The sequence below is a fragment of the Carettochelys insculpta genome, chromosome 14 (assembly GCF_033958435.1).
Source record: "Carettochelys insculpta isolate YL-2023 chromosome 14, ASM3395843v1, whole genome shotgun sequence".
Taxonomy (NCBI): Eukaryota; Metazoa; Chordata; order Testudines; family Carettochelyidae; genus Carettochelys; species Carettochelys insculpta.
The window spans coordinates 44,566,856-44,582,171 of NC_134150.1; the positions used below are offsets into that span (position 1 = coordinate 44,566,856).

General features: G+C 44.2%; 1 protein-coding gene across 8 annotated transcripts in view; it reads left to right on the forward strand.

Moving 5' to 3' along the window:
- Window positions 1-293: 293 nt before the first annotated feature.
- Window positions 294-15,316, forward strand: part of ZFHX3 (zinc finger homeobox 3) — a 327,850-nt gene continuing 312,827 nt past the window's right edge. For 4 of the 8 annotated variants that reach the window (XR_012647534.1, XM_075009156.1, XM_075009159.1 and 1 more), the window contains exon 1: window positions 294-8,149. The gene's annotated coding sequence lies outside the window, so the exon portion shown is untranslated. Of the gene's footprint in view, window positions 8,150-8,678; window positions 8,762-15,316 lie in introns of those variants that run through there. The other 4 variants (XM_075009151.1, XM_075009152.1, XM_075009150.1 and 1 more) reach the window with 4 other exon arrangements.

Sequence of the window (15,316 nt, forward strand, 5' to 3'; positions counted from 1 at the left end):
TTTAAATTGGCAAGGATCCCTTTCCTGGAATACGTATGTTTAACCTTTAGCATTCAAGTGTCTGGTCTTAAGTGTCACTCTCAGTAATACTTTCCTCTAGCACAGCCTCTGCTGCCTGTAGAAACAGGGTTTGTACAAACCCACCTTCTTTCCTCTGTCTTTTTGTAGAGAATACAAAATAATTCAGACACCTGTGTGAGTTTTAATGACAAATACAAATGTATTTTAAATGGAAACTGCTGATACACCACTTATTTGTAACAAAACCAAAGTGCTGTACTGGTTGGAGATGGGATGCTCTCTTTAACTGAATACTTAGGTTTGAATGAAAGGGTTGAGATTTGATGCAGCTGCCCAGAATGGAGTTCTTTGCAGTGTAGTCCTTGCACCATGGAATTCTGGGACAGGTGGTGGCACGTACATCGTGAAGCATTACTGAAGAGTTGGGGGTGGGGAGTAAGAAAACAGGGCTGCTAGCGACTGGCTCCTCTCTGCCCAAATTTCAGCAACCACAAAATAAGAAACTTGGGCCAGTTTCTCCTCCTAAGACAGAACTCTTAATTTCACCTTTTGATGAACACAGCACATGAAACATTAGAGAGACAGCACAGACAAACATCGGACCCTGCTGCAAACACACAGGCTAGACATCATATCTCTCTGTAAAGAGCTTCAGGACCAATAGACCACACACCCCCACCCCCACCCCCACTGTGAAAGCACTGACCAAATCTGAGAAGCTGCAGTCTGAGGAAAAAATGGAAGGGAAAAATAAAGGGTTAAGTGGGAAGGAGGAAGAGATTCCTGTTTCGATTTTTATGCTGACAGGAGAATCCTTGCAGCAAGGCATTTCCTTTCAGCCCTGCAGTCTACTCACATCTCATCCATCCTCTTTGCCGTTCAGGTGCAGAGCAGTTGTAAGGAGCATTTTGCTGATCAGAATAATTGCTAAGGGAGGAGAGAGAAGCTTCCTTTAGCATTTCTGTAGCTTCCTGAGGGTCAGTCCTCACATCCCAGTTGTCAGAGGGCACTAATCAGAGCAGCTATACTGGCTGTCGGGGAGGACCAGGGTTAGTTGTGGTGTATATAACTGACTGTAGTTACATACTGAACCCCATGTTCTAACAGGCTTGTCTCAAGCAGAAGCTCCCTGTTCAAATGTTGGACTTATGCACTGGACATTCTGAAAAGATACCTACAAAACATAATTCTTGGAAATGAATTGTGTGTGAAGTACTTTACATGTATGAATTCATAATGGAAGCCCCCTTCCAAGCAGATTTTTGTAAAGTTGTAAATTAGACTTAAAAGAAAAATCTGTTTTTAGTAAGATGAGAGTATTTGACCAAAAGTGATGTGTGAAGGACAGGGTCCGCCTCTCATGTCATTATTTCCAACTTACACCTTAGAGAACAAAAGGGTATGAAACTATGAGGTTAGCAGGGCTGGCACTGGCATCTACATTAATGAATCTGTTGACTCAAGTTCTCTTATGCTTCCATCTCAGTCAAAGAATCATCTTAGGTAGATATTCAAAGACACAAAAGTGAGCTTTGTGTTCAACTCTTGGCGAAAACCCTTTCAAAATCTTCCCCAGGAGGGATGTACACTTTGTTTCTGGTTTATTTGTGTTCAGGTTTATGTGAATTCTGGATGAGAGTGCCCCCTTTTCAGGATTTCATACTGAAGGGCCCTATGTTCAGATGCAATCTTATTTAGCGTATGATACATTTATATCAAATCGTGTGTGAACTATTTTGGAAAATTAGACTCAACTGTACACCTTAGCTTTGAAAGCAACATGTCTATTATCTTTTTAATTGTATTAATTTGTAACAACTGCATATTTCTCTTTTACAACCGTTCAGATAGTTTCACTGTGAGCTTATTTAAAAAAAAGTGAAGTGACCATAATTCAGTTATTTTTGTAAAAATGTTTATTAAATTCTAATATTGAAGATGACATCAGTACAACAGGCAGAAGGTATATGAGCATAAAACAAAGGCAAGTGTAACAAATATGCACAGAGTACTTTGAACATAAACTACAGCTCAAAGGGAAAAGATGCTCAATATTTACATCAGGTTAGTGAATCCTGATTAAATGCTGAGATTTATTCTGCCCCCCCAGTGATTCTTTTTTAAGAATCTGATATATGGCTACATGATGAGTTTGTTTTTTCTATCACAATAAAATCTACCAAACCCTCATCAAAACCTACAAAACTGTGTTTAAATCAGTGTTTCTCACTTACTCGTGGACTGGTACTAGTACCCGAGATCTCCCTGGCACAGTTTAGGAAGGAAGCAAGCTGATCCCTTGTATCATAAAGGTTGAGAAATACCATTTAAAACAGCCTATTAGGAAGCTGCTGTACCCTTGAAGGAATATTTATGTGCTCTAACCAGTGAAAAAGCCAAGAGTGTGAAATAGCTCTACTAGTCCCCTTGATGCCTTTCCTTTGCCGTGACTAAGATAATTCCGGTGATGGAAAAAAAAATGGATGCCTGAATCTTTTTGAAAACAATGTCATTGAATGAAGAATGTCTTGGAAGAGACATGGGGTGGGGGGAAAACACACCCCTGAAGGAGAGAACAAACATCCCCTTGGTTTTTCTCACTTCAGAGATCTCTCTCTTGGAATCCTACACCATGTATTTCTCAAGAAGAAATACATCCATCCCTCCAGCGTATCCACATATACATCTCTCAGCAATAAAGGAACTCAGCCTCCTGTCCATTAAACAATACACACATACAGAAGAAATTCACACATCTGCTAGAATTGCTCAGCAGCGCGTCTCTCGCCCTGCTGCATTTCTGCATCCCAACAATGAGCATGCTGCTGTTGGCATATCCCTTTCCATGCCTCTTGCTAAATATATTTATATGGGCACAATGGGTCAGATCCCTTCCTTGGCTTGCATAACTCCTTTGCAATCAAATGCTTTTGATTATTTGTGCTGTTTATATCCTTAGGACCCCTAAGTTAATGGATCAGCTTGATCTATTTCATGTTCGTTAACCTCCCGGCTCCATATTCAACTTGATATAAAAACTTTTAAAATAAAAATACAAATAAAACACCATGCAGGTAAACTAAAATAAATGCTGAGAAAAATCAGACCCTTCCTAACTCTTTGTCCTAAGGTTTGATTGAAGATTTCCATTGCAAAGGAGCAGAGAGTTGGAAATCTGACAGATGCCTTCAAATTGACCTGTATTTTCACAATGTACGGTGTGTTTAAAATGAATGGCAGACGTTATCACTTGGAGCTACTTCAAGGACTAGGGGCCTCTGTTTTATTCCGATTCTTTAAACATATGTCCAAGAAGCAGAAAGTCATAACAATTCATATTATGGATTTTTTTTTCTCAACTGGATTAGATTTTACAATGGGTCATTGTCTTAAACAAGACTTTTTAAAAATAGCTTTGAATTTCTCCCTTGATGTGCAGGCATTATCATGAACAGCTCCCTCAGGCTCATGGATTGCATGAGGTAGCAGGTCTTTTGCACCTTTTGCATCAATAACTTCCACCCCACCAAAAACAGAGTAAGTAGTATTCAGCCATTGTGGGTTTCTGTTCAAAATTGTGGTATAGTTGTGACTTCATGCTGATTCCTTGCATTCATCTGATTTCACTAGGACCATACCTGCATCTCTGTCCCCTTCAATCAAGTTTTCCCTGAAGCATTATCCTAAACCATGTGAGTAGCTGAACTGCATTTCCACAGAAGAACCCTGCCACCATACAAGACTGGGGGACCTAGAATCATGCCCCAAGTTTACTCACCAGGGATAACTACTACTCATCTGGGAGCTCAGTCAGCAGAAAACCATAACCAGTGTCAAAGAAATTAAGCAGGTTGCAGCCAGCATGAAGACTAAAGAAGTTTAGGAACATACAGCTTTCTAAAAAAAAAAGCATTTTTCGTAAACAGTCAATTTGTACAAACTCTGTTTTCAGACCTATCAGTGCAAAATAGGCAGCCCCAGCCATGGGATTGGCTGAGGGAGACAGGGGGAGCCATCTGAGTACTGATTTTTTTTCTTTTTTTAAGCACAAAAAAGGCACTGGATAAATCCAGTGGTATACAACTGCATACACAGCCTAAGAGGTGCAGGTGAAAGATTAAGAAATATAAACTGTTTATACCTGTAATGCAAACAATCATGGGTTGTTCCCCTATATGAAAATATTTCAAGTCTTACAAGGTAAGTTTGAAGCTTTTCATTAAGTACATTAGAGATCCAAAACTGAAACACTTTTATATTAACATATGTAAATAGTGTGTAGATAAATAAAATGGAGGCAGCCCTAGTGACTCTAGTTGAGGTTGTGTTAACTTTATTTAAAAACCAACTACAATTTTCATGATCAATTTTAGTCTCCAAATTGTTTAGAGAACTGAGTTTTCTAATTACCAATCTGTACATACAAAATTTACTATATGCTGCTTATAACCATTCTTTAGAGCTACTTCAGGATCTTTTTAGTTTGAATTGTGTTTGCATAAAGATTTCATATCTGAACTGTCCTGCAGCTGACTCAGTAGTTGCTGCACAGCATTAATTAAGAATCCTGCCCCCCAACTTCTATCTATCCCATTGGTAATGGGGCAGGGGGAAGAGGGAGGAAAGAAATCTCTCTCCTCATCTTAGTCTGGCCTGATTTCTCACCCCAGCTACCTTAATTCCCTTTGCCTCATCTTCTGCCCTTTCCAGAGGCAGAAAAAAGGCATCTTAGGACTTGACCCTAGAGCAGAACTGTTTGTGACTAGACATGGCTTGGGAGGGGGGGCGGGGGGCAGGGGAAAGAAGAGTGCAACCCTCTCCTCTTGCTTTGCTATTTAACCCCTTAGTTACTCTGAAAGAGAGAGAGAGACTAAAGCTGCTTAACCCCAGCTGGACTGCTGAACTCTTCCTTTTCTGGGCACTTTGGCTGTCTTTAAAAGCACAGAAATAAGAATGCAGGAGCACTGTGAAACTGCCACAGGAGGAGAGGAGAGCAATAGAGCCAGAGGAATGCCATAGAGCTGACAAAAAGAAGAATGTTTGGTTTGTGTTAGGTGCATGGCTGGCTATTCCAGCATGTTTGCATTTGTGGATCTATATAGGTTTTCCATGTGAAATGAACGAACAGCAACACAGAGGTATAATGCATAGAGAAATATACATGTCTTTTACACTGTGTGTGAATGGATGTTATATCCAAGACATCTGTCACCATAATATCTGTTATTGGACTTCCTTGCCTCCCATCCACATATTTACTTCTTTCTGTACCACAGAGAAAAGAGTGCATATAGTTCCCAATGCCGCTATACCTACAACCTTTGGAGAAAATACACTCACGCTTGAGAATTAGCAAGCAATTGTTGCCTTTATTCTGTTCACCTAGCTCCACCAGCAGCAAAGCACATTTGTTTTATATTCACAAAGAATAACTACAAATTTCGTATCAGAGAGATAGCCATATTAGGCTGTATCTTTGAGAACAAGAAAGCCTATGGCACCTTGTAGACTAACAAATATTTTAGTCTATAAGGTGCCACAGGATTTCTCCTTGTTCTACAAATGTTGTGTACCTCTAAAACCAGCACATGTAGCAGTCTTGCAAAATTCTGGTTGCCTGAGGCAAGTGGGAATTTTTTGAGGGGGTAAGAGGATACAGGATTCCACCCCCCCACCCCCTTGCAGTTATCCTCATACAAAAAAGTGACAGAACAGATTTTTGGGCCAGGAAAGGTATGTTTCTGTGACTGTTTTGCAAGGCTGATAAATACACGCTGGCATTTGTATACTGACCTGTAAATTCACACAACATATAGGCATACAAATAGTTACACACCCTCTATGCACACACCTTACTGTTCATCATAGACAAATAAAAGTTACATATAATTCAAATGCCTGGTTTCTTGTATTTCATAAACATCCCAAAACTGCAGATTTTACCAGATAACAGCAACAGTTCTTTGAATTTCTAGCATTTAATCACATTCTCTACCAACATAATTTGTGAAGACTTCAAATTACCACTTCACTATTAAATAAATGTGTGGTACATTTAGAGAATTAACAATATTTACAACATTTAGCATGCTGTCTATTATACTACAGTTGGAAATCCATCTAGATTCAGATTCTCCCAAATGGAAACACTGACTGTAACTGCATTCCTTGTTCAGCTAACTAGAGGTTTTATTTATATTGATTACTGTTTTAAAAATATAATATTACTATTTCTAAAGCTTCTCTAGATCAGCAAAGAGGAAGTCAGCTTGGTAGCATTTTTCCCCTCTAACAAAAACTAACAGTTACACAGGTGCTTGCAGACAGAAAAAGGAAGAACACACGATTAAAATTTTAGATTGTATTTTTTGCCTGGTCCATCCCCTAAAAATTCAAACCCCAGCATCCATCCAGTTAGCTACATTTTACAGTGACATTGGGCTGGGGAAAAAAGTGATTAACTGTTGCAAATGGAAAAGTGTAAATAATCATCATAAAGGGAACAAACTGAAAGCAAAATTGTTACCGCAACAATAAAGAAATATTTAATCAAACCACAGGTTCTGTTGGGACTGGAGGAATGTTACAGCTTTTCCTTAAAAAAAAGTTGGGGGGAAGGGGGTTGGTGAGGAGAAGCAAGCAAGAAAAAAAGGCAGAGGCACAGCCGCCTCCTGGAGCTGCCCATTGTCCAGGGCTATAGAGAGCCCCAGAATGGCATTAACCTCACAAAAGGCACATTGTGCTGGGGACAAAAAAAGCCCCTTCTTCTACAATAACTTTTAGCTTTTTATTTCTAGAAAGTGACAAAGCATTTGAAGCAATGGCCGGTGAAACCTGTAGCCCGATTTCCAGCCAGGCTAGGCTTGGTTGGATCGATCAGCTGTCCCTCTTGGAAAAGCGGCCGGGGAAGTTTGCCGGGGAACTCGCCGTTGGTTCCTGGCGAGGAAAGCCCCGAGTTGTTAAACTGAGCTCTCCACCGAAGCCCGGCTGCATTGCCCAGCGCCGGGGCAGAGAGAAGCGGCTGCCCCGAGCTCGGCCCCAGAGCGCAGCGAGAGCCGGCCGGTGGCTCGCAGGACACGCGTGCGAACTTACACAAGTGCCTTCTTGTCACTACAGCCGGGCAGCGCTGGGCGCGGGCCAGCGGGAACCGCCGCTTCCTGCGGGTCCCCGGGCCCTGGGGCTGCACGGCGGCTCGCCGCGATTTCAGCGCTCTCCTGGGGCGCGGGGAAGGGCCAGCCGGAGGGAGAAGAGGGCGGCTCCCCGCCGGGCCGGGCCGGGCCGGGCCCGCGGCTCCAGGCGCTCCCCAGGCTTCTCCGCCTTCCCCCAGAGGCGGGGAAAGTTGCGCTTCTTCCAGCTGCAACTTTCCCAGCCCTGCCGCGGAACTTTCCGGCGTCCGGGGGCTGCGTGGCCCCAGCGGGCCTAGGCGGGCAGGTGGCCCCCCGAGCCGAGCCGAGCCGAGCCCAGCCCAGCCCGCCGACAGGTCAGCGCCCAGCGGCCGTGAGAGCCTCAGCCCACCCCCTACTGGGGGCCCGGGGGCCCCCCCGAGCGGCGCCGGGCGCGGGGGGCCGGCCACATGCCCCAAGTTTCGCTGCGCTGCTGCCGCTGCTCCCCCGCCCGCGCGCTCCCTCCCCCCGCCGCCTGGGCTGAATCTTATTGATCCAGAAGGTGGCTAATTAGCCCTTCCCGTCGTGCCTGGGTAATGAGGCACATGCGCACTGCACTAATCAGCCATTTTTTGCAGGAAACTAATTAGCAGAATAAAGATCCAAAGAGTTTTTTTTCTTCCCAATCATCAGATCTGAGTCCGGGCGCTTCCTGCTCCGGCGACCGCCAGCCCCGCCGCCCGCTCCGCTCCGCTCCGCCCCGACCGCCGCTGCCGCCCGTGGCCCCCTCTCTCCGGGGGGCTGCAAACTCCCCAACAACGATGCTGCTGCTGGGCAGCGGCGGCGGCGGCGGCGGCTCCTACTCGGCTCCGGCTGCTGCCTCCTGCTCCCGCTGCTGCTGCCCCGGGCTCCTCCTCGGAGCGCGCCGCTCCTGCCGCTCCTGCCGCTGCAGCCTGCATGGGATCTGTGGCCCCCGCGCCGCTGCCCAGGATTAAAAGCGCCGCCGCCGCCGGAGAAGCGACCGTGTAAGTGGCAACTTTCCTGCCCTGTCCCCGCGCGGGCTCCTCCTGCTCGGGGCGCTCGGGCTGCTTTGCATGGGGCTGGTCCTGCCCCCTCCCTCCCGCTCCCACCCGCCCAGCTCGGATCCCGCCGCAAACTTTGTGCCGCCCGGAGCCCCGCCGGGGACCGCCAGTCCGGGGCCGCCCCGCGACCGCTGCCGCGCCACTGTTCTCGGCGGCCGCTCGCTGGCTCGCTCGCAGGTGTCTCGGGCGCCCGGCTCGGGCGGGCACAGCGAGCCCCAGGAGGCGGTGCACTCGCCCGCTCCCGAGCGAGGAGTTGCCCGTGGAAAGCTGCCGGCTCGGGGCTGCGGGGCCAGGGGACAATGGCAGCGAGCGGGGCTGCGCGCAGGGAAGGCGGCTGCTTCCCCTGCCCGGGGCGCTCTCTACGCGGAGGAGCAGCCGCGCGCTCCAGCCCGCGGGGTTAGGTTACCCATTACACAGCAGAAATGCACTTCGGGACAGGAGCGGGCTCCTGGGCTCGTCTCCAGGCACCCGAGCGCTCTGCCTCGGGCTCGGCTTCGCCCTGCTGGAGGAGTGCCTGGGGAGGGCCAGGAACTTGGCCGAGTGGCTAAAATCCAGGTTTGTGCGGGGACAGGGAGATCATTGATCAGAAGAATCTGCATAATCGATAGGACAATGTGCTGAAATCGTGTTCCTCCATTTACTGTAAATTTCGCTAATCTGGGCAGCCTCCCTCTTCCGAGCCGCATTTCATTGTAATCCAGTACCCCCGAATTCACTGATCGGCTCTTTGCAACTGTCACGGGGCATGAGACACGCGTTGTCTGCCTCACTTCACAACCCAGTCCCTTTACTTGCCTCTTCTTGGGCGTCTTTGTGTGTAGTTTTCCCCGGTAGGTGTCGAGGGGTTTATCAGGAGATGGCTTTAAACTCCACCAGCTCCTGAATGTGGATTAATGTAATTGTTTGCTAGTCTTTCAAATGCACAGTAACACTTCCTAGGATCCCTTCCCTGTTAATCTAAGGTTAGATTTCAGCAGCGTTAGATGTCATAGCATTCTGTACAATTAATACACCAAAGACCAATTTAACACTTTTATTTTTTTCTAAATTGTTCCAGTTCAGACTCTGTTCTACCCTCGTTGCCAGTCCCTGTAATCTTGCTGCCTTCTGTGATTTTGTGTTTGCAAGAGAAGTGCAACTTGGTCTGGTTGGTACTTTAATAAAATAGAGTACATGAAGCTAGTTTGGAAGGCTGTGGTTAGGGGGATGGGAGAGGTAGAAAATGCCACTGTAGGCCAATCCCGTCTTTCTCAGTTTCAGTTTTTAATGACTTAATGCTGAATTGCACAGTGCTTATCTAAATATTTGCAAATGCTCTTTCCTATTGATTCCGCTGAATAAACTGTCCTCCTTTGGTTCGAAGAGGAGGTGATTCATGCTTTTTTAAAATGAAATCTTTAGAGCCGTGTGTATAAAACCACACACCTTTTAATTTTAATTTGTAAATTGGGATGTGTTTTTGAAACTACCTTAAACTCTTTCTGGGCTCAGAGAGAGATTTTTTTTTTTTTCCTCCTTTGAAGGTGGTCTTTGGTAGATCCAGGACTTGGTGTGTAAGTACATCTCTGCCTCCTGTCTTTTACGCTCCCTCTTGTTTAATATGGAGCAGTTTTCTGGAGGCTCAGTGACTCCCTCCTTAGGGTCACGTTGAGTTTGAATCTCACTGAAGGTGCAGGAATCCTGCAATGGAGGAAGTGAAGGAATGGGTCAAGTTGGCTTCTTAGAGGCCAAAACTCTCATAGTTGCATTTTAAAAAAAAAATAGTAAAATGTTTAGCTTCGTCCATCATATTCCAAATTGCAGCCTCCCCTTTACGGTATTTGCTTTACAGCTTAAAGTCTCTTCTCTCCCTTCAACCTCCATCTCAAAAATAATGCTGGTGGTGGTGGGGAAATAAAATCCATGAGTTTAGACAAATAATGTTCAGTCTCTATATCCTATTATGAAGTACTTTGAATATTCAAGACAACATATAAGACCAGTTGTTCCAGTTAAAACAAACTTAAAAGGAGAGAAAAAGGAAAGGCAGGTTTAGACTGACTTTCTCCCACAACAAATTACATATTTAAAGCTCTCTCTGTAGTTTTTCCCCATACTCAGATAGTATTGATCTTTTTTTTTTTTTTTGGATGTCTTTGTCTTTCTTTAAAATCTTTCAGCTGAGTTTAGGACGATTGCTGCAAGCAACACATTTTCTGTATTTTTGTTCCTGTATCTGGGAGGAGAGTTGGCAGGCATTCTGTGGTTTGCCGTTACACAATATGTTATCATGTTTTTAATCACTAAATCATTGCAGTGGTTATAGATTTACAGTCTTAGGGTATTACAGAGGAGCAACAGAGACTATATGTGCTTATGTAGATGAGTGTGTTCGTGTATTTTGTGAACTTTTAAATTGAATTTTTTTGTTATTTTCTGAAAGAGAAGAAAGTTTATATTTTTGTACCAACTTTCCCCGCATGCTTCAGAAAAGTTTGTAAAGTCTTTTGAGCCCAACAGAACAGGAATTCAAATTATTCTACAAGATGTTGTGTGAAATGATGGAGTTAAATTAACATAGTCTTTGGGGTTAGCGAAAGGCAATCAGGTTATTCTATTTTAATGTTAGCCACCTGCATTGCGATTTTGTGCTGATTGGGAATGGTAATATGGGGAAGAAGGACCTGTGTTTTGTAGATGTTGCTGATCTAGTGTGTCATATCACTGTTGGCTCACTTTCTGCTTCTGTTTTCATATTATTATGTAACAGAATCCTTGGTAGCATTAAAAATTCAGTATTACAAGCTGATTGTAATGCTCCCTCATTAGGGAGCACTGTCTGGTCCTGTAGTAAGTGAAACACGGAGTGTGGCTTTTCGATTATAAACACTAATAAATATTAAGTGCCAGCTGAGGAGAAAATAAGTCAGCTGGGCTTTTGGCCTCCCACCCACCTCTTGCCCCCACATTTGTCTGTGTTTTTTATTGCGATTCTGTGGATCTGCTTTCCCTTGGTGACATTTTCTTTCTTGAGAGAGGTCTCTTGTATACACAAAAGGTTGAGAAGTTTGTTTTGTTTTGATCTCTATTAAACAGGTCCTTCAGTTTGCTGATGTCATTTCCTTTCATATTTGAGTTGTTTGTTGTGATTTCCCCCCCCCACGCCCCCTGCAGCTGGAGCCTATGGGGAAGTGCACCAGTGGAGTAAGGGCTGGGCTGGGCTCAAAGGCTAAGGGTCACATAGAGCCTTCCCTCCCTCTCTGGGATTTGTTGCTTGAAGAGGCGATCCAATTCCAAGATCTGGCTAAAGGCGCAGACATCAACTTTCTGTGGCCTGTCCCTGGGCTGCAGTGGCAGGCGATGATTCATCTCAATTTCCTTTTCTCGCTCGCTCCCCTTTTTAATGTCTTTAATACTCTCCTCTGTCCCTCCTTTCCTCCCCTCCCCCTCCAAAAAAAGTTCTGACAACTGCAATTCACTTGCAAATCTGAGGCCAACATTAGTGGAGCTCCTGCTGTGAAAAGAAGGAAAGTGTTTCAAGTTTTTTCCCTGTCGCTTTATTTCTGTTCTTCATCTCCAGTTAAATATTTCCAAGTGGCTTTTTCCTTTCCTTGCTCAGTTGACTGACTTCAGAGGTATAGATCCTGTTCTCTTGGTGTTACTATCCAGCCCAGTTCTCTCCTCTGCAAGCATTCTTCTGTCAGCAACAAAAACAAAGGAAAGAGAGGGAAGAAAAAGAAACTAAATTTCTAGTTGCAAGGTTTTTTATTTTTTAAAATGCCTGGTTGTATTAGGAAAGCTGTTTGCTTCAGGCTTTCTGCATCCAAGCTGGGGCACAAAATGAGCCAGCATTGACACTTGGCTTGATGCGAAACCCTGGGTAACCTCTTTCCCTTTCCTGGGCTCTGGCCTTTTGTTCCTGTGGAACTGAGCTAAGGTGCTTTTCATTTGGACTAAAGGCAGCACGAAAAGTCTCTGCATGTGCTCAGTGCCTTTGGATGGCCTCCCTCCTCATGGTTATTGTCCGAGAGAGCAGAGTCTAGCAAATAATCACTTTGGCAAGATGCGAATGCAAAAATATGTTTTTTAATTTCTTTGTTTCAGGATTATTTTTATCTCGTTCTTTAAATTTTACATCTTCAATTTGTGTCTTGGGACAATTGAACGGATTCAGTAGAAATTGCTAACTCCTAAACTGATTGCATTAGTCTCTGTATTAACACTTTATTTAAATTTTAAAACTAAAAATGTTTTGCTGAAAAAGTACAGAAAGAAATAACACTTTTATTTTAACTTGATTTTTAGTATTTCCTGGTCACCATTTTTATGACATTTTATTTCGTATGCACCACTCCCCTATCAGTTCTAAGCTTGCTTGTCTGTGCTGGAAGAGTTATTAAGCAACCATCTTATTCTAGGTCGTACTGTGGCTTGCGAGAGTGGTGTTTCTGCTGTAGTAATTTAATTATAAAGGTGACAACGCACACTGCGTATAGGAGATTGGTACATTTTAGAAAAGACTACAAAATTTCCCAAACCTCTCAAGGCTCGTGGCTTTGTTTTCCCATATTCTGGCTACCTTTAACCTTTGTGTGGTTAGTACACTGCTGAATATAAACTCATGTATCAGATGGGAGAGATGGTCCATGAGCAAAGCAGGAGTCTGATACCCTTCCCTTCCCCACCCCACCCAGCTCCTCCCTCCCTCCACCTATCTTAATATATCTGCATCAACTCGGATGCAGTATTTAGAGGTCTGTCAGTTTTTCTGTTATGATTGCTTAAAATGTGTAGGTTGTACTATATGAGCCCCCTCCCCCGCCCCCAAGCTAAGATGAAGTGCACACATCCTCTGCAGGGCTAATCTTTTTTGTTCTTTTGTTTTCCTGTAATTCAACTTCTTCTCCTGCTTCCCAGTCGGAACCATACCTTAGCCCATTAGTCCCTTATGGGAGATTTACACCTCTTCAGGTGAGGAAAGAGAAGCAGATATAAGAAATTCTTCTAGTAACAGACATTTTTCAGCGCCTGCAGAGAGCTGCTTCTGTTTTCTTCTCTTCCTTTTCTCTCATTTTAAACTTGGATGGGATTTTTAATCTGTGGAAGTAATGTTGTTGAAGGCTGTTGTGTCAGGAGAATGGGAATCCAAACATCTGTGTGTAGGCCTCGGCACAGCAGACTCTAATGGTTTTGACGGAGCTGTTGTGGTCTGTTGTCTGGAAAATCTGCATTCTACGTAGTGCCCGAGGGGGGCCTCGGTACCACAGATCGTAACGTGTACCTAAATATAACTACCTAGGCACAATGGGGTGAGATGAGGGCAGAACAAGAAGCTCAACTAAACGTTTGCCTCTTGTTTTGTCACTGATTTAAAACGTGTGTGTAAATATAACAAAGGGTTGGCAAGAATAAATAGATTAAGCTCAGTTATGTAAGAGAAAAGCTCATAGCGAAGGTTTCTTTTTTTCATGAAAATGAGGGAGCTGCTACTCATTGTCCCATATTTCAGGAATTATATTGCCCTGGGTGAGTGAATGCAAACAGGTTATGTGTACTCATTGTATATTTGTGAAGAAACCTGGTTGGCACAATTTTATCTGTGTAACTTATCAGCTACCTGAGCCTCTGAGATGAAGTCTCCCATGTTGGGGGCAGGTGAAGCTAGCATTTTTGGCTAAGATGTTTGCATTTTGCTGTTGGGAGTTCATGCAGGCATTCAGATGCAACTGGATTAGTTTCTAAAGAACTGGAATTGGAGAAAAGTGACCACTTCCAATGCTGTTATTTTTCTTGTTGGTTCTGCGGGACAGAAAATGTCCATCTGTTGATGCAGGGGGGGTGAAAGTGTTTTATCTCAACATCAACCACTGTTTTTAAAAAGCAGTGGTATTCCAGCCCAGGTATACTCTGTGTATATATTTTCAGAGACAGGGTAAAAGGTATGGCTAAAGTATAGTCTTGTTTGAAATTATATTTTGGTTCGGGAGCGTTGACTGGGAGAGACCTGCTGACTGATTCTGTAACAGGAGCAGAGCAGCGTTCAAATTACCTTCCTGCTTTTTTTTGTCTGCAGTCCAGAGCGTCTGCTCATAGACGGGCCCAGTGTTGTGCATCCAGGGGGATCTCAGCTTGTATCCCTGTTAGATCTGTGAAATGGATGAAGCAGGTTCTCGTGGTCATTGTTAGATGTTCATTTTTGCAGCTAAATCTCTTATTGTTCTTAAATAATTGTATAGTTTGTGTTCCCAGGAAGGTGGAAAGTGCAAGCCCAGTGTACTTCGGCTTTCAGGTTTTGTGTGTCAGAAGAGATGTGGAATTAGAAGGAGGAGGCTCTGTTTTTTTTTCTCTGCCCCTTTAGAAAGGGGTGATGTTTGGGGTGTTATCCATAGAACTTCCCCCCCCCATCATAAAAAAACACCCATGCTTTGTCATATTTTTAGCCCTTTCTAAACTGTCACTTTGGCACGAATATAGGTGCACTCAATTCCTAGGACCGATTAAAAACAGACATGTCCTGAAAAGTCTCAGTTCACTACAGTACCATTCTCTTTCTGAGTACTCCTGCCCTGCTCTGTCCCTCAGTGCCCTGCTTCTGGAAATGTTTCCTGGGTAGGATATCAGTAGACTTGCCACCTCTCTGAAAGAAAATGCAGGTGCGTCCTATTGGGTTGCATGGTGTCTGTACCAAACACTGTTGTCGTCTTTTGACCAACAGTATATTAATTACAAAACAGCCTGTTGGGTATCGGAGTTTTACACCTGCGTGCCTCCCCATTGTAGCCATTCTTCAGCATGTGCAAAAGTAGTAATAATGTATATGAACTCAAGTGCCATTTACGCTTTTATACCAGCTGTTCTGGTGAGAAGCATGGTGTAAATACCTACACAGATTACCAAGAGTATCTGAGCACCTGCACTGTTGCTGTCCAGTGATGTGCCTGTAGCTTTGTTTTCTCTCTGTATGATGTAGTACAGTGATAAAAGCAGAACCCAGGGGCAGGTGGTTGGGAATCTTGGAAGGGTTGTAGTCAGATGAATTAAAGGGTTTTGTTGTGGCCTACCAAAGGTATCTTCTGTGGAGAAATGATGTGTATTTGACATGTAGGTCTAGAGTCTGAAGTGGGCTAAAGG